We start from the raw sequence: 18,830 nt of genomic DNA on the forward strand, positions 1-18,830 counted from the left end.
GTATCTGCAGCCTCCTCTGGGGACCTCCATGTGCGGCCGGGAGGAAGCGCGCGTACACGTCCGGCTATGGGGGCGGGTCAGAGGCGGGGACATAGGACGCTGCTGGGCGCTCTCGCTCCTCACGCTGTTTCAGTAGCTGGAGGATGCGAGCAGCCCGCCCGCGCGCCCAAATCCAATGATTTTTTTGGAAAAATCGATTTTCGATTTTCCAAAAAAGTCAAATCGATTCTCAAATTCTGGGCGAATTAATCGAATTAATTCGATTAATCGCCCAGCCCTAATGTACTGTATAGATGGAGTAGGGGGCCCTGTATATACATGTACTGTATAGATGGAGTAGGGGGTCCTGTATACATGTACTGTATAGATGGAGTAGGGGGTCTACCAGTTATTACTGTGGATGTTGTGAGGCAGCTTCCCTAGCAACCATTGCTCCCTGTGAAAATGAAAGCAGTAATCCTATTGGTTGCTAAGGCTCCAACTGCCGTTTTCTGTGGGCAAAGCTGCAGCTAATTCCCAATTCATTTCTATGGGGCGCCGCTCTTCCCCCTCCCCCTCCCCTCCTGTACATCTGGCGGGGGCCGGACCTTCGCTAAAACCTTCCCGGGCACCCAATGTATCTGTGTGCCAAATTTAGGGGTCAAACGGTTCAGGCGTTTGGAAGTCTATTTGGGACAGACAGACAGAAGGACAGACAGACAGAAGGACAGACAGACAGAAGGACAGACAGACAGACTTTCATTTTTATAATACAGATATATACTACAAGTCCATGTGCCTATATATATATATATATATATATATATATATATATATATATATATATATATATTCTACAAGTCTATGTGCCCTTCTATATATATATATTCTACAAGTCCATGTGCCATCATATATATATAGGCACCGGACTACGGGTGCCTAATGGTAAATACGATCCTGCAGGTATACAGGACCCTAAAACTATACACTACAGGTGCACGGGACCTCGACCAACTATATACTACAGGTATACAGGACCCCCAAACTATACACTACAGGTATACAGCACCTCCTCCAACTCTATACTACATGTATACAGGACCCCAAACTGTAGACTACAGGTAAACAGTACCTCCACCAACTATAGACTACAGATATACAGGACCCCAAAACTATACACTACAGGTATACGGGACCTCCACCAACTATACAATACTGGTATACAGGACCCCTTCAACTATACACTACAGGTATACAGCCCCCCCAAAAACTATACACTAAGCTATAAAGAACCCCTAAAAACTATATACTTTAGGTATACAGAACCCTTTCAACTGTACCCTACCGGTATACACTAATTTTACTGATTAACTAAGATGAAAATATACCTTTTAGACAATTGCAGTTTCCTGTTAAAGAGCTACTCCGGGCTGGGGTAATTTTTATTGTACAGCCGGGGAGAGGGTGGATATAGATGGCGACGATCACTTACCTCACCGGTTCCTTCACCAGCGCCTTCTATAGCCACCCCCTCCCAGGCTGTACAATAAAAATGACCCCAACCCAGAGTACCCCTTTAATAGAGATGAGCGAGCATGCTCGTCCGAGCTTGGTATTCGTTCGAGTATTAGGGTACTCGTTACTCGGATGAGCATCTTGCGATACTTGAAAAAATCTCATCATCTGTTTCCTGTAAGTTTAGGCGCTATTTCTCAGCCAATAAACATGCAGGAGACTCTTTGGTATATCCTGCAATCACGTGGGACCCATACATGTTGATAGCAGCGATTGGTTGGCCAGATTAGATGACCCTGCCATATAAAAATCGGCGCCGGCTCACATGCATGCAGAAAGAGAATAGGGACAGAGCTGCTGCTTGTTAGGGAGAGCGTTAGTGAAGGAATTAGTCTTCCAGTAGGCAGGGTATACTAGCAAAACAAACAAACAGCTCTTGTAAGGGCTTCAAATTGTTTCTAAATTGTATTACTACAGACTGCTGAATGGGACTTGCAGTTCAGCTACCACGATTTCAGCAGCACACTGTGGTGATCGGCTGCTGGCAGAAAGGCAAAATTGGGTGTTGCATACAGACTCCTAAGAGGTACTTAGTACTATTTTATGATTTTGTGGCTGGTGGTGCTGCTGTACTACATTGTATTGCTGGGATTTGTAGTACACCTGCATAGACCTCCACTGCTCATTGTAAGGGGGTGTCACAGAGTGTGTATAGGTGCAATCACTACCAGATTGTATCCCACAGCCCCCCAAAACTAGTGGGACCACAAGTATTTTTTTCTGATTTATGTATTTCTTACGCAAGGTATATCTAAGCTCCATACTGAGCAGTGTCCAAAAAATGGTGAACCCCAAGGCTAAGGGTCGAGGACAAGGGAGTGGGGTTCCAAGCGATGCAGTTGGCAGAGGCCGTGGTTCAGAGCAGGGTTACACAGCAGCACCTGTTGAGGAGAGAGCAGTGTCACACCGCAGGCGTCCACTCCGTAGCTTCTTCGCCCAACGTACGGGGTCTCATGGTAGACGGATATTGAAACCGCAGCAGTGTGAACAGGTGATCACATGGATAGCGCATAATGTGTCCAGTAACTTCTCCATCACTCAGTCTTCCACGCGGTCCACCCACAGTACCCAAGGGAGTGAAACCCTTGCTCCATTAGCTCAGCCTCCTTCCCCACAGCCTGGCCCCTCCAAGGAAAAAAGGGATTCAGATCCACCACCACCATGCTCCCAGGAACTCTTTTCTGGACCCTTCCCTGAGTTCTGTCCCAATGCCCAAACTATGCAGCTCACGCAGTCAGTGGGTGTTGAGAGTGGGGGTTGGAAGACGTGTCTGATGACGACGATGACACCCGGTTGTCAGACAGTGAGGTTGTTGTCATGGATGTAACTCAAAGAGGGGAGGAGAGTGAGGAATTGGAGGAAGAGCTGGTGGATGAGGACAAGGTGACTGACCCGAGCTGGGTGGATAAGCCTAGTGAAGACAGTGCTATTGAGGGGGAGGCAAGTAACCTGCAGGACCGGTTAAAAGAGGAAGAGGGGTGGGAAGAGGGAGAAGCAGGGGCAGAGCAAGTAGATCAGCAACTGTTTCACAAAGTCAAACTCCCGTGGCCAGGGCTAGATGTTCCCAAGTCTGGAGGTTTTTTAAAGAAAGTGCGGATGACCAACGAACTGTAGTGTGCAACGTGTGCCACTCCAGGATCAGCAGGGGAGCCACCACTACCAGCCTAACCACTACCAGCATGCGCAGGCATATGAGTGCTAAACATCCCACTCAGTGAAACCAAGGCCGTTCAGTGACTGCAAGTCACACCCCGACTCCTTTCCCTGTGTCACGTGCTGGCTCTGTCAGGCTCTGTCCCCCCGCCCAGGCCCCAGGCATGAGCGCCTCCCGCCCTACACGCATCCCTTCCCCTCCACAATGCTCCACACCCTGCAGCTAGGTGTCCAAGCGCAGCATACAACTGTCCCTGCAGCAGGCCTTTGAACGGAAGCGCAAATACACTGCCACTCACGCGCATACACAAGCCCTAAATGTGCACATAGGCAAACTGCTGAGCTTGGAGATGCTGCCCTATCGGCTGGTAGAGACAGAGGCTTTTAGGAACTTCATGGCGGTGGCTGTCCCTCGGTACTCTGTCCCCAGCCGCCACTACTTTTCACGGTGTGCCGTCCCAGCCCTGCACCAGCACATATCGGATAACATCATCCGTGCCCTGACCAACGCGGTCAGCGACAAGGTCCACCTAACCACAGACACGTGGACAAGTGCTGGCGGGCAGGGACATCATCTCCCTGACGGCACATTGGGTCAATTTGGTGGAGGCTGGGACAGAGTCTGACCCTGGTTCCGCTCATGTGCTGCCCACACCGAGGATTGCGGGGCCTACCTCGGTCGCGGTCTCTCATGATTTATACACCTATTTCTCCTCCTCTTCTTCCTCCTCCTCTCTATTACCGACCATGAGCACGTCGCCTCCATTTCATAGCGCTAGTTGCATCAGCAGTGCGGTGGGTAAATGCCAACAGGTGGTGTTGAAACTGCTGAGCTTAGGCGACAAGAGGCACACGGCCCAGGAGCTGTCGCAGGGCATCATGGCGCGGACAGATTTTTGGCTCGCGCCACGGAGCCTCAAACCAGGCATGGTTGTGTGTGACAACGGGCGTAACCTGGTGGCGGCTCTGCAACTCGGCAGCCTCACACATGTACCATGCCTGGCCCACGTGTTCAACCTAGTGGTGCAGCGGTTCCTTAAGACCTACCCCAATTTGGCTGAATTGCTCACCAAGGTGCGGCGCATCTGTGTGCATTTCCGCAAGTCAACCACAGATGAAGCCACTCTTAGGGCAGTGCAAAGGCGCTTGCAACTGCCGGCTCACAGACTGTTGTGCAATGTGCCCACGAGGTGGAATTCCACCGATCAGACAGTAGCCAGGGTTTACCAGCATTGTGGAATGCCAGATGTCAGGTCAGTCAGCTACCTCAAATCTACAATGAAGAGTGGACGTGGATGTCTGCTATCTGTCAGGTACTGGGCCCCTTTGAGGAGTCAACACAGATGGTCAGCGGCGATGCCGCCATGATCAACCTCACCATCCCTCTGCTGTGTCTGCTTCAAACCTCCCTGCTCAGCCTGAGAAGGTGCCTTCATCTCAGGAGACGGGGGAAGAATATCCGCTGCTAGATAGCCAGACCACCCCGACGTCAGTTTCTTACCACGGAATAAAGGATGAGGAGGATGAAAAAGAGGAGCAGACTGCTGCCGCCACTGGAGAGGGTACCCATGTTCAATCCTTAGTTGTTTAGCGTGTATGGCCTGAAGAGGAGGAACTGATGGAGGAGGAGGAGGAGGAGGAGGAGGAGGAAACTGAGCATAATGAGGAGAGGGAGTTCTTGCGTGTTGGGAGCTTGGCGCACATGGCTGACTTTATGTTAGGCTGTCTTTCCTGTGCCCCTCGGGTTAAAAATTTTTTTTGACAACACCGATTACTGGGTGTTCACCCTCCTGGACCCTCGGTACAGACAGAAATTTCCCACTCTCATTCCTGCCGAGGAACGCAGTATGAGAGTGAATCAATATTAACAGGCCCTGGTGCAGAAGCTAAAAATATACTTCCCATCTGACACCACTAGCGCCAGAGGACGTAGTTCTGTGGTCCAAAGAGCGGGGGAGAGGAGGGGTGGAGCAGGCAGCTTGTCAAGGGGCAGGGGAACACTCTTCAAGGCCTTTGACAGTTTCATGGCACCCCAGCAAGACTATGTCAACCAGTCTAGATAGAGTAGGGGGGAGGCCTTCAGAAAGATGGTGAGGGAGTACCTTGCTGACCATACCAACGTCCTTCCCAATCACTCTGCTACATACAACTACTGGGTTGCAAAGCTGGATACGTGGCCCGAACTGGCGCTTTACGCCTTGGAGGTGCTGGGCTGCCCTGTCGATAGCGTGTTGTCAGAGTGGGTCTTCAGTGCAGCTGGCGCCATCATCACTGATAAGCGCACGCGCCTGTCAACTGACAGCGCTGACGTTTATAAAAATGAACAAAGCCTGGATTTCACCTGAATTCCACTGTCCACCCGGGGAAAGCAGCTCAAAATGAAGATTCTTGGTATCTCCTCTACTCCTTCAATTCTCAGCCAACACCCAAGTCTTCTTCCACCATGCTGTGTCTGTCCTAATTATTGGGAGGCTAAATTGCTTCCTCACTCACTTCTAATGGTTCTCTGTGTCCTCACTGCCATGCTCTGACGTCACTACTTCTGTGGAGGAGCGGGACTGGTTGCCGGGGGCCGCCAATCGCTTCCCCGACAACCAGCCAGCTGGTTTAGCTTTTTTTTGTGTGTAGCTGTGGCCATGGGCCTCACCACCCCCGGTCGGGAGGCATCAGGTGTACCCTTGATGGTGACTGACAGCTGGCTCAGCCAGTTAGCTGTCAGCACCTTGGTTCGTGTCCACTAGGCATAATGGTGCTATTAGGCAGCCTCAGAGGCATGCATACATGCTGCCCCTGCTGTTTCCTGTCCATTTCCGTTGTGTTTCCATTATTTTCTGAGGTTGACAGGTTTTCACACCACCTTCCCTCTACCGAACTTGAGTCCCCTGCAAAAATGCTCGAGTCTCCCCTTGACTTCAATGGGGTTCATTACTCGAAACGAGCACTCGAGTATCGGGAGATATTCGTCTCAAGTAACGAGCACCCGAGCATTTTAGTACTCGCTCATCACTACCCTTTAAGCATCATTTGCAATTACATTAAACACGGCCCAAGACCGATCACTGCAGGTGGCGGCATAAATCTGGATTCTGCATTTTTTCTGCATGGACAATTGTATGTTGCTGCTCCAGAGTTGTATCAGGTAAAGATCTTTGGGGGAGATTTATCAAACATGGTATAAAGTGAAACTGTCTCAGTTGCCCCTAGCAACCAATCAGATTCCACCTTTCATTCCTCACAGACTCTTTGGAAAATGAAAGGTGGAATCTGCCAGTTTCACTTTACGCCATGTTTGATAATTCTCCCCCTTTATGTCTATGCACCTGGCAATCACACTACCAATGTTGTATATAACCAGGCTGTATATTACACTGCCATAGTTGTAGATAACCAGGCTCTGTATATAACACTGCTAATGCTGTGTATAACCAGGCTCTGTATAGAACACTGACAATGTTGTATATAACCAGGCTGTATATAACACTGAAAATGTTGCATACAACCAGGCTCTGTATATTACACTGCCAATATTGTATATAACCAAGCTCTGTATACAGTCTGATCACATGACATCTCAGTTTGGCTATTAGGTATTTAGGATGTTTAGGATGTTTAACATTTTTAGTTTATTTCTAATGTGCATAAGCTACAATTTACATAAACAGTGCAGAACTGTCGGGAATATAGGTCTCCTGGCGATTTCCCCTTAAACTCCTCAAAAAACCAAGGGTATAGATGGGCGTCCTGGGCACCTTAGAACAACTCTAATTAACATACTGACATCTTATACACGGGCAGCACCGCGTACATTTTCTATTATATATATATATATATATATATATATATATATATATATATATATATGTACAGTGGTGCCTTGGATTACGAGCATAATTCGTCCGGGGCCGTGCTTGTAATCCAAATCGACTCTTAAACCAAAGCAAATTTTCCCATAAGAAATCATAGAAATGCAGACAATTGGTTCCACATCCCAAAAATAATGATTTATTATTCTGAATAACATGTAAAACAGATGAAACAAACATTCAGAAACAGCAGAATATGTGATATTATAAGTTACTGTACAGGAACGGAGAGGATGGGAAACACAAGGAGGGACAGAAACTGCAGGGAGCAGGAAGGAATGAGCAGGGCAGATGTGGGCACATACATGCAGCACTCTCTGTACGGGGAGAGAGGGGTTACAGCTATGGAGAGATTACCCCCACAGTCCTGTCCCCTGATGTAAGCCCCAGCCTGAAGTGGATCTGCTATGATTTGGAAGGTGAGGGAGACTTCCTGGGTCAGAGTACAGGGCTGTAGACCACGCGATGCAGACCATGCCCCTCCCCCACTCCCCCTTCCACCCAGTACAGGGAGCCAGTGGCGTAGCCACCGTGGTCGCGGGGGTCGCCGCCGCGACCGGGCCCGCCACAAGGGGGGCCCGCGGGGCCCCCCGATCAGTCACTCTTGTGACCGCAAGCATTGTTTTGCTTGCGGTCACAAGAGTCTGGCTCCGTCTTTCCCACGGCTGCTGCGCGGCTGCCGGGGGTGTCGCGTCTTACCCCCGGCAGCGCGCGCATTCCAGAACTCCCTGCGCGCCTTGGGCTCTGACTTCCGGTTTCCGGCGCGCAGGGAGTTCTGGGATGCGCGCGCTGCCGGGGATAAGACGCGACACCCCTGGCAGCTGCGCAGCAGCCGGGGACAGACCGAAGGAGTGAGGATCAACGTGGGAGCGCGATGTCAGTTGAGTTAAGTTTAGTTTTTTTTACCAGCCTGTACGGGTGGGGGGAAAGGAGGGGGGCATCTATGAGGGTGGGGGGAAGGAGGGGGCCATCTATGAGGGTGGGGGGAAGGAGGGGGCCATCGATGAGGGTGGGGGGAAAGGAGGGGGCCATCTATGAGGGTGGGGGGAAGGAGGGGGCCATCTATGAGGGTGGGGGGAAGGAGGGGGCCATCTATGAGGGTGGGGGGAAGGAGGGGGCCATCTATGAGGGTGGGGGGGAAGGAGGGGGCCATCTATGAGGGTGGGGGGAAAGAGGAGCCATCTATGAGGGTGGGGGGAAAGAGGGGCCATCTATGAGCGTGGGGCAGGGGAAGGGGACCATCTATAAGGGAGGGGGGTGAAGGGGACCATCTATAAAGGGGGGGAAAAGGGACCATCTATAAGGGAGGGGGGGGAAAGGGGACCATCTATAAGGGAGGGGGGGGAAGAGGACCATCTATAAGGGAGGGGGGGAAAGGGGACCATCTATAAGGGAGGGGGGGGAAGGGGACCATCTATAAGGGAGGGGGGAAGGGGACCATCTATAAGGGAGGGGGGGGAAGGGGACCATCTATAAGGGAGGGGGGGAAGGGGACCATCTATAAGGGAGGGGGGGGAAGGGGACCATCTATAAGGGAGGGGGGGGGAAGGGGACCATCTATAAGGGAGGGGGGGGAAGGGGACCATCTATAAGGGAGGGGGGGGGGAAGGGGACCATCTATAAGGGAGGGTGGGGGGAGAGGGGGCCATCTATAGGGGAGGGTGGGGGGAGAGGGGGCCATCTATAAGGGAGGGTGGGGGGAGAGGGGACCATCCATAAGGGAGGGGGTAGAGGGGGCCATCTATAAGGGAGGGGGTAGAGGGGGCCATCTATAAGGGAGGGGGTAGAGGGGGCCATCTATAAGGGAGGGGGTAGAGGGGGCCATCTATTTGGGGGGGCAACATAGGGGGAGAGGGAATACACAGAGGGGGGCATATATTATTAGGAGGTCTCATAGAGTCAGGGCTACCCACTAAATGAGGGTGTAAAGGGGACAGTACAGATGTGCAGTGTGTAGAGAGATGGAGATGGTGCCAGAGTGAGGAGACTAATATGTCTGTCTGGCAGATTCTGTGGATTCGTGGCTCGGAGAAGTTCTCATAACGGCCCAGGACGGATGGAGAAGATGATGAAAAGGAAAGAACTCCGATCAGAAAAGACGTCTCCTGTGAGTCACCTGATATAACTGCACAGTAATGTATATGGTGTATAGAGCCTGTGTAGAGCTGGGGCCACCTCTATATGACTGGATGAGGTGATTTAGTGTACTGGATTTGGTCAGTAACAATATGGTGGTGATGGTAGTGGTTGTGGTGTGGCGGTAATGTTTCCTCCCTATATACTGGTATTACTGGTAATATTGGTCTCAGTATACAGGATTTGGTCGGTAACAGTATGGCGGTAATAGGTAATATCTGTCTTGGTGTGTGTGTGTGTGTGTATATATATATATATATATATATATATATATATATATATATATATATATATATATATACATACAGTGGTACCTTGGTTTAAGAGTAACTTCGTTTAAGAGCGTTTTGGTTTAAGAGCTCACAGTTTTTCAAAATTGTGACTTGGTTTAAGAGCATTGCTTTGGTTTAAGAACTTCCTGTATTGGGTGGGAGCGCGAGTGGAGAAGGGGCATGGCCTGCATAGCACTGTACTCTACTGTACTGTAGGTCTACAGCACTGTACTCTAAACACCTTCCAAATCATAGCAGATCCCCTTCAGGCTGGGGCTTACATCAGGGGACAGGACTGTGGGTGGGGGGGGGGTAATCTCTCCATAGCTGTAACCCCTCTCTCCCCGGACAGAGAGTGCTGCATGTATGTGCCCACATCTGCCCTGCTCATTCCTTCCTGCTCCCTGCAGTCTCTGTCCGCCCTTGTGTTTCCCATCCTCTCCATTACTGTACAGTACAGAATAATAAATATATTTGGGGTGTGGAACCAATTGTCTGCATTTACATGATTTCTTATAGGAAAATTTGCTTTGGTTTAAGAGTGGATTTGGATTACAAGCACGGTCCTGGAACGAATTATGCTCATAATCCAAGGCACCACTGTGTGTGTGTGTGTATATATATATATATATATATATATATATATATATATATATATATATATATATATATATATATACACACACACACACAACAATAGCATCACTTGGTCGTGTAAGGAGGGGGGGGGGCCCAGGTTGGCCTCTCGCACCAGGGCCCAGGAGACATTAGCTACGCCCCTGCAGGGAGCTCTTACACCAAAGCAATGCTCTTACACCAAGTTACTCTTAAACCAAGGTACCACTGTATAGGGATGCACGATGCAACACAATGTCGATACTACCAATATTTCGGGCAAAACAACGGTTTGGTACCAGGATTTCATGGTATCAATACTTTTTGTTACGCTGCTTAATAGCGCAGCTTAACATAAAGTACAGTGCAGAGAACACGGGCGGCGGCTAGCTGAGCGCCTGCCGTATTCTCTGTGTGCAGCCCCCTGCGGTCACCTCCTCTGCTCTCCCTCCGCAGCTAGGGAGAGAAGAGGGAGAGCGGGAGGTCAGAGGAGGCGGGTGCATGTGCAGCACATGTGAGGATCCAGCCGCTGGCAGGTGGGGGAAGTGGGCCAGGGCTGTGAGGAGCAGACATCAGTGATGCAGGGGTGACTGGGGGGGGGGGGGGATGGGCCGTGCTCTGGCTATAGTGTGTCTGGGATCCTGTGTAACATCTTCTCTTCCTCTGCAATTATGGTAACTGGTGCAGACAGCAGCTGGTGCAGCAGAGCTGTGTTAGTGATACCTGGTGCAGCAGAGCTGTGTTAGTGATACCTGGTGCAGCAGAGCCGTCTGGTCACTTGCTATAGCAGAGCCGTCTGGTCACTTGCTATAGTAGAGCCGTCTGATCACTTGCTATAGTAGAGCCGTCTGATCACTTGCTATAGTAGAGCCGTCTGATCACTTGCTATAGCAGAGCCATCTGATCACTTGCTATAGCAGAGCCGTCTGATCACTTGCTATAGCAGAGCCGTCTGGTCACTTGCTATAGCAGAGCCGTCTGGTCACTTGCTATAGCAGAGCCGTCTGGTCACTTGCTATAGCAGAGCCGTCTGGTCACTTGCTATAGCAGAGCCGTCTGGTCACTTGCTATAGCAGAGCCGTCTGGTCACTTGCTATAGCAGAGCCGTCTGATCACTTGCTATAGCAGAGCCGTCTGATCACTTGCTATAGCAGAGCCGTCTGGTCACTTGCTATAGCAGAGCCGTCTGGTCACTTGCTATAGCAGAGCCGTCTGATCACTTGCTATAGCAGAGCCGTCTGATCACTTGCTATAGCAGAGCCGTCTGATCACTTGCTATAGCAGAGCCGTCTGGTCACTTGCTATAGCAGAGCCGTCTGATCACTTGCTATAGCAGAGCCGTCTGATCACTTGCTATAGCAGAGCCGTCTGATCACTTGCTATAGCAGAGCCGTTTTAGTGATCAGGCTAATTAGAAGAGCAACCCGTAATCCCCTAAAAAACATAAATCCACACAGACAATTTAAAAACAGGAGGAGTCAGGACAGATATTATACATACTTATACAAAACAACTTTCATTTCACTGTGGAGTGGAGGAGTCAGGATATCCAGTGTGGGTGAGTGATATATCCCGGCATACTTCTCTGAGTATTATCTCAGTGGATCAGTAACTCTGCAGCTTGGATTTGGTATACATAGGTATAGGGACATAGGTGCAATCATTGGTTGTATCCTTACAGGGATATATACATACAGTCTGAATTGGGATTTATGTGCAATCAATTGTATGCTGCTATATATAGTGTGTCCAATATACATTTGCTGCTATTTGGGGTTGTTGCAATATACAGGGATTGATGCATATTCACTCAGTGCAATAATATATATTACCATATGAGCATTGTTGTAGTCATTTGAATCAGTGTTATTTTATGAAAGTTGTTTTGTATAAGTATGTATAATATCTGTCCTGACTCCTCCTGTTTTTAAATTGTCTGTGTGGATTTATGTTTTTTAGGGGATTACGGGTTGTTGTTTTCTCAATAAAATTTATTTGGATATATAATCAGTATTTGTGGATTCAATTTGTTATGGGGTTTTTGTAGGTTTAGTGATTCTGGTTGACCCTGTGGAGGTTGTTTACTATTGGGCCAAAATTTGGATATTCTAATGTAGGTTGTATATAATTAGAAGAGCAGCATTTGTATTAAAGGGGATGTCCAGCGAAAATCTTTCTTTCAAATCAACTGATATCAGAAAGTTATACACAGTGGTACCTTGGTTTAAGAGTAACTTGGTTTAAGAGCGTTTTGGTTTAAGAGCTCACAGTCTTTCAAAATTGTGACTTGGTTTAAGAGCATTGCTTTGGTTTAAGAGCTCCCTGTCCTGGGTGGGAGCGCGAGTGGGGGAGGAGCTCTGTACTCTGACCCAGGAAGTCTCCTTTCCCTTCCAAATCATAGCAGATCCACTTCAGGCTGGGGCTTAGGCTAGGTTCACACTGCGTTTTCAGCATCCGTTTAACGGATCCGTTTTTTTTAACGTCCAGAAAAATAGGGTCAGCAACGTTTTTTGGTCCGTTTTGGTCCGCCAAAAAAAACGGATCAGTTTTTTTTTATAATGGAAGTCAATGGAAAAACGGATGCACACAAATGAATCCGTTTTTTGCAATCCGTTTTTCATGCGTTTTTTGCAAAAAACGGATGCGTTAAACGGATGCTGAAAACGCAGTGTGAACCTAGCCTTACATCAGGGGACAGGACTGTGGAGGTAATCTCTCCATAGCTGTAACCCCTCTCTCCCTGGACAGAGAGTGCTGCATGTATGTGCCCACATCTGCCCTGCTCATTCCTTCATGCTCCCTGCAGGTTCTGTCCGCCCTTGTGTTTCCCATCCTCTCCATTCCTGTACAGTAACTTATAATATCACATATTTTGCTGTTTCTGAATGTTTGTTTCATCTGTTTTACATGTTATTCAGAATAATAAATCATTATTTTTGGGGTGTGGAACCAATTGTCTGCATTTCTATGATTTCTTATGGGAAAATTTGCTTTGGTTTAAGAGTGGATTTGGATTACAAGCACGGACCTGGAACGAATTATGCTCGTAGTCCAAGGCACCACTGTACTGTATATTTGTAATTTACTTCTATTAAAAAATCTCTTCCCATACTTCCCAAAAAAGTCTTCCCATACTTATTAGCTACTGTATGCCCTGCAGGAAATCTAGCTTTATGTACAGTCTAACACAGTGCTCTCTGCTGACATCTCTGGCCGAGACAGGAACTCTGTCTCGGTTTTATATGAATCCCCATAGAAAACCTCTCCTGCTCTGGACAGTTCCTGTCTCGGCCAGAGATGTCAGCAGAGAACACTGTGTCAGACTGAAAATAAAACAACATTTCCTGCATGACATACAGCAGCTAATAAGTATGGGAAGACTTGAGATTTTGTAATAGAAGTAAATTACAAATCTATATAACTTTCTGACACTAGCTGACTTGAAAGAAAAAGATTTTCGCTGGACAACCCCTTTAATGATAATGACTATTGCAGCAGAGCTGTATCAGTGATCATGGCACCTGGTTCAGCAGAGCTGTATCAGTGATCATGGCACCTGGTTCAGCAGAGCTGTATCAGTGATCATGGCACCTGGTTCAGCACAGCTGTGCTAGTGATCATGGCACCTGGTTCAGCAGAGCTGTGCTAGTGATCATGGCACCTGGTTCAGCAGAGCTGTATCAGTGATCATGGCACCTGGTTCAGCAGAGATGTATCAGTGATCATGGCACCTGGTTCAGCAGAGCTGTATCAGTGATCGTGGCACCTGGTTCAGCAGAGCTGTATCAGTGATCATGGCACCTGGTTCAGCAGAGCTGTATCAGTGATCATGGCACCTGGTTCAGCAGAGCTGTGCTAGTGATCATGGCACCTGGTTCAGCAGAGCTGTGCTAGTGATCATGGCACCTGGTTCAGCAGAGCTGTATCAGTGATCATGGCACCTGGTTCATCAGAGCTGTATCAGTGATCATGGCACCTGGTTCAGCAGAGCTGTATCAGTGATCATGGCACCTGGTTCAGCAGAGCTGTATCAGTGATCATGGCACCTGGTTCAGCAGAGCTGTGCTAGTGATCATGGCACCTGGTTCAGCAGAGCTGTATCAGTGATCATGGCACCTGGTTCAGCAGAGCTGTGCTAGTGATCATGGCACCTGGTTCAGCAGAGCTGTGCTAGTGATCATGGCACCTGGTTCAGCAGAGCTGTATCAGTGATCATGGCACCTGGTTCAGCAGAGCTGTGCTAGTGATCATGGCACCTGGTTCAGCAGAGCTGTGCTAGTGATCATGGCACCTGGTTCAGCAGAGCCGTATCAGTGATCATGGCACCTGGTTCAGCGGAGCTGTATTAGTGATCATGGCACCTGGTTCAGCAGAGCTGTGCTAGTGAATATAATAGAATCTGGGCACAGTCCCTGGTGATGGTGACAGGTGACGGCTGCAGCCATTGTATCAGACTCTGGATAGTGGGGATAACCACAAGTACACACTGTTACATTATATTGCATCTCATAGTGTTCCCAGCCTGTGGCTGCCGGTGAACTACAACCCCCAGCCTATCCTCAGAGCTAAAATATTACAAAACTACAACCCCCACCATACCGATAGCCGAAATATTACAAAACTACAACCCCCAGCATATCCTCAGAGCTAAAATATTACAAAACTACAACCCCCAGCATACCGATAGCCGAAATATTACAAAACTACAACCCCCAGCATACCGATAGCCGAAATATTACAAAACTACAACCCCCAGCATACCGATAGCTGAAATATTACAAAACTACAACCCCCACCATACCGATAGCCGAAATATTACAAAACTACAACCCCCAGCATATCGATAGCTGAAATATTACAAAACTACAACCCCCACCATACCGATAGCCGAAATATTACAAAACTACAACCCCCAGCATATCGATAGCTGAAATATTACAAAACTACAACCCCCAGCATAGCCTGATAGCTGAAATATTACAAAACTACAACCCCCAGCATACCGATAGCTGAAATATTACAAAACTACAACCCCCAGCATACCGATAGCTGAAATATTACAAAACTACAACCCCCAGCATACCGATAGCTAAAATATTACAAAACTACAACCCCCAGCATACCGATAGCCGAAATATTACAAAACTACAACCCCCAGCATAGCCTGAGAGCTGAAATATTACAAAACTACAACCCCCAGCATACCGATAGCTGAAATATTACAAAACTACAACCCCCAGCATAGCCTGAGAGCTGAAATATTACAAAACTACAACCCCCAGCATAGCCTGAGAGCTGAAATATTACAAAACTACAACCCCCAGCATACCGATAGCTGAAATATTACAAAACTACAACCCCCAGCATACCGATAGCTGAAATAGAAGAAGGCAATTTTAACCACAATTATTTAAAAAATGTAAACTCTATTTTGAACGCAATAAAATAAAAAAGTCTATAAATTGGTATCACTGTAATAGAGCGGGCCTGAAGAATATAGATAACATTTCGGATTTATTATATTTGTTGTCTAGGGGGTATTATATTTCTACCACTGTTTTTTATACTTTACTAAGTATCAAACTGGTATTGAGTATTGAAATAAAAAAGTTAGTATCGGTATCGAACTCAAAATTCTGGTATTGTGACATCACTATATTCTACTAGTCCACGTGTGGTGACCCAGGGGAGGCAGCTGGTATGTAGCTGGGCTAGATGGTGGTGTACCCCTATGGCACTTTCCACAGTGGTCAGGAATGGTACGCGCCCACCCCTGGATGTACCAACACTTTTTAACGAGGCTGAAGTTGGTTTCTTATTCGGCAGTTTCTTATTCAGAGGATTTTTCTTTTTCCGGTTTTAGCTATTATTCTTACAGAAAATGTATACATACCCTAACATAAGTGAGGGGCCCTGAGGGGACCAGTGATCAAAATGGCCAAAAGGACCCAAGGTTGGCATAAAAATGGGCATCAAAGTAAAAACACAAAATTATTATTTAAAAATAAAATTGACTTTGGGCCACTGATCTCACACTGATAATACACAGAGAGGGATACCCCGCATCACATCCAAGAGAGTCTAGCCTGGCCCAAAGTGGTTCTGGGTATAAAAACTGGCATCAAAGTGGGCAGATTGGCATTATTTCCTAATTTGAATAAGTAACAGGTGTTTTTAAAGGGTTAAATGAGTTTGGGCCACTGATCTCACACTACGTACACACAGAGAGGGATGCCCCGCATCACATCCAAGAGACTCCAGCCTGGCCCAAAGTTGTTTTGGGTATAAAAACTGGCATCAAAGTGGGCAGATAGGCATTTTTCATTATTTGAATAAGTAACAGCTGTTTTCAAAGGGTTAAATGAGTTTGGGCCACTGATCTCACACTGATAATACACAGAGAGGGGGGACCCCGCATCACACTGATAATACACAGAGAGGGGCTCCAGTTTTTATAATGGTCTGTATGTACAATGGAGCAAATGCCAAACTGCACCACAACGGCATCGAGGATGAAGATAAGAGACATCCCGTCATCCATGGCGTCTCCGCTGCAATAGGGACATATCAGCAGGTTAAATTACTCCCACCTCCAGGTAGTTCCCCTTTAAGGCCAGTTCACACGGAGTAAAATCGGTGGAATTTGGCAACGGAACTCTCCGCCTGCCTCTGTGACATACAGTCTGTCTATGGGAGGCAGGCGGAGAGTTCCGTTGCCAAATTCCACCGATTTTACTCCGTGTGAACTGGCCTTAAAGGGGAACTTTATTCCAAATCCAGAAAATGCCTTGAGAAAGCGCCGGAAAGGCGTGAAACGGTCATAGGCCGGGGGTGAGCGTCCTCATGCTTCCTGTATAGCGTGTTTTTGCTTCAATAAAGGTGATATTTCATGGTGAGTGCCACTGAAGATTATTTCTATATACTTAAAGGGGAACTACCTGGAGGTGGGAGTAATCTAACCCGCTGATATGTCCCTATTGCAGCGGAGACGCCATGGATGACGGGATGTCTCTTATCTTCATCCTCGATGCCGTTGTGGTGCAGTTTGGCATTTGCTCCATTGTACATACAGACCATTATAAAAACTGGAGCCACTCTCTGTGTATTATCAGTGTGAGATCAGTGGCCCAAACTCATTTAACCCTTTATAAACACCTGTTACTTAATTAAATTAGGAAAAAAATGCCAATCAGCCCACTTTGATGCCAGTTTTTATACCCAGAACCACTTTGGGCCAGGCTGGACTCTCTTGGATGTGATGCGGGGCATCCCTCTCTGTGTATTAGGCTAGGTTCACACTGCGTTTTCAGCATCCGTTTAACGGATCCGTTTTTTTTAACGTCCAGAAAAATAGGGTCAGCAACGTTTTTTGGTCCGCCAAAAAAAACGGATCCGTTTTTTTTTTATAATGGAAGTCAATGGAAAAACGGATGCACACAAATGAATCCGTTTTTTGCAATCCATTTTTCATGCGTTTTTTGCAAAAAACGGATGCGTTAAACGGATGCTGAAAACGCAATGTGAACCTAGCCTTATCAGTGTGAGATCAGTGGCCCAAACTCATTTAACCCTTTGAAAACACCTGCTACTTATTCAAATAATGAAAAATCCCTATGTGCCCACTTTGATGCCAGTTTTTATACCCAGAACCACTTTGGGCCAGGCTGGACTCTCTTGGATGTGATGCAGGGCATCCCTCTCTGTGTACTATCAGTGTGAGATCAGTGGCCCAAAGTAAATTTTATTTTTAAATCAGAATTTAGTGTTTTAACTTTGATGCCCATTTTTATGCCAACCTTGGGTCCTTTTGGCCATTTTTATCACCGGTCCTCTCAGGGCCCCTCACTTATGTTAGGGTATGTATACATTTTCTGTAAGAATAATAGCTAAAACAGGAAAACGAAAAATCCTCTGAATAAGAAATTGCTGAATAAGAAACCAACTTCAGCCTCGTCATTTTTTAGTTAGAACTGGTGCAGGTGTAGTGTGAGGAAAACACTGAGGGGGAGATTCATCAAACATGGTGTAAAGTGAAACTGGCTCAATCGCCCCCGGCAACCAATCAGATTCCACCTTTCATTTTCCAAAGAGTCTGTGAGGAATGAGAGGTGGAATCTGATTGGTTGTCAGGGACAACTGAGCCAGTTTCACTTTACACCATGTTTGGGGAAGTTGATCAGGAAGAAGCTTAGTGTAGGAATCCTTTTGTAGCACATACAGGTCTATACAGCCAGAGAACAACTAACCCCACATTATTACCCGAGTAGCCAAGCGGAGATCAATGGAGTCCGGGTCTTTCTATGTGCCGTACACCACCGGGCATAGTCCAGACAGTAGAAGGACTTCCTGAAGTAATGGCCACCTCCAGGGGTAGGTGCGGATTGTCCCTTTTCAGGTGGTCGCCCCTTGTTAGGCTTTAGCACTGCATGCTGCTGGTGACAGAGACTGTGAGGTAATAATATCTCCTCACTGACAGCTCCTTGTACTACACTCCCCAGCAGCAACTACTGGCTACAAGGTAGATGCTAAAGGCCCTGTGATGTCATCATGCCCATGTGACCAGACTCTTGTGTGGGAGGAGCTAATCTCAGTCTGCAGTTCCCGGGCTTTCTTCTCACCACAGAGGATCCTGTCAGGCTGGCTGTTGTGTTATCACACTATGGGGCTGTATATGAGGTGGTTTCAGTTTCTGTGCAGTGAAATATGATACACATGAGGTAAGCACCCTCTGGCTGCA

At 47.6% G+C, this 18,830-nt stretch overlaps 1 long non-coding RNA gene across 1 annotated transcript in view; it reads right to left on the reverse strand.

The window, feature by feature from the left end:
* Positions 1-18,609, reverse strand: part of LOC138796649 (uncharacterized) — a 95,334-nt gene extending 76,725 nt beyond the window's left edge. The window contains exon 1 of the long non-coding RNA XR_011363778.1: positions 18,353-18,609. This is a non-coding gene — a long non-coding RNA (uncharacterized lncRNA). The remainder of the gene's footprint in view (positions 1-18,352) is intronic.
* Between the last annotated feature and the right edge of the window lie 221 nt (positions 18,610-18,830).

Source organism: Dendropsophus ebraccatus, chromosome 7 (genome assembly GCF_027789765.1).
Source record: "Dendropsophus ebraccatus isolate aDenEbr1 chromosome 7, aDenEbr1.pat, whole genome shotgun sequence".
NCBI lineage: Eukaryota > Metazoa > Chordata > Amphibia > Anura > Hylidae > Dendropsophus > Dendropsophus ebraccatus.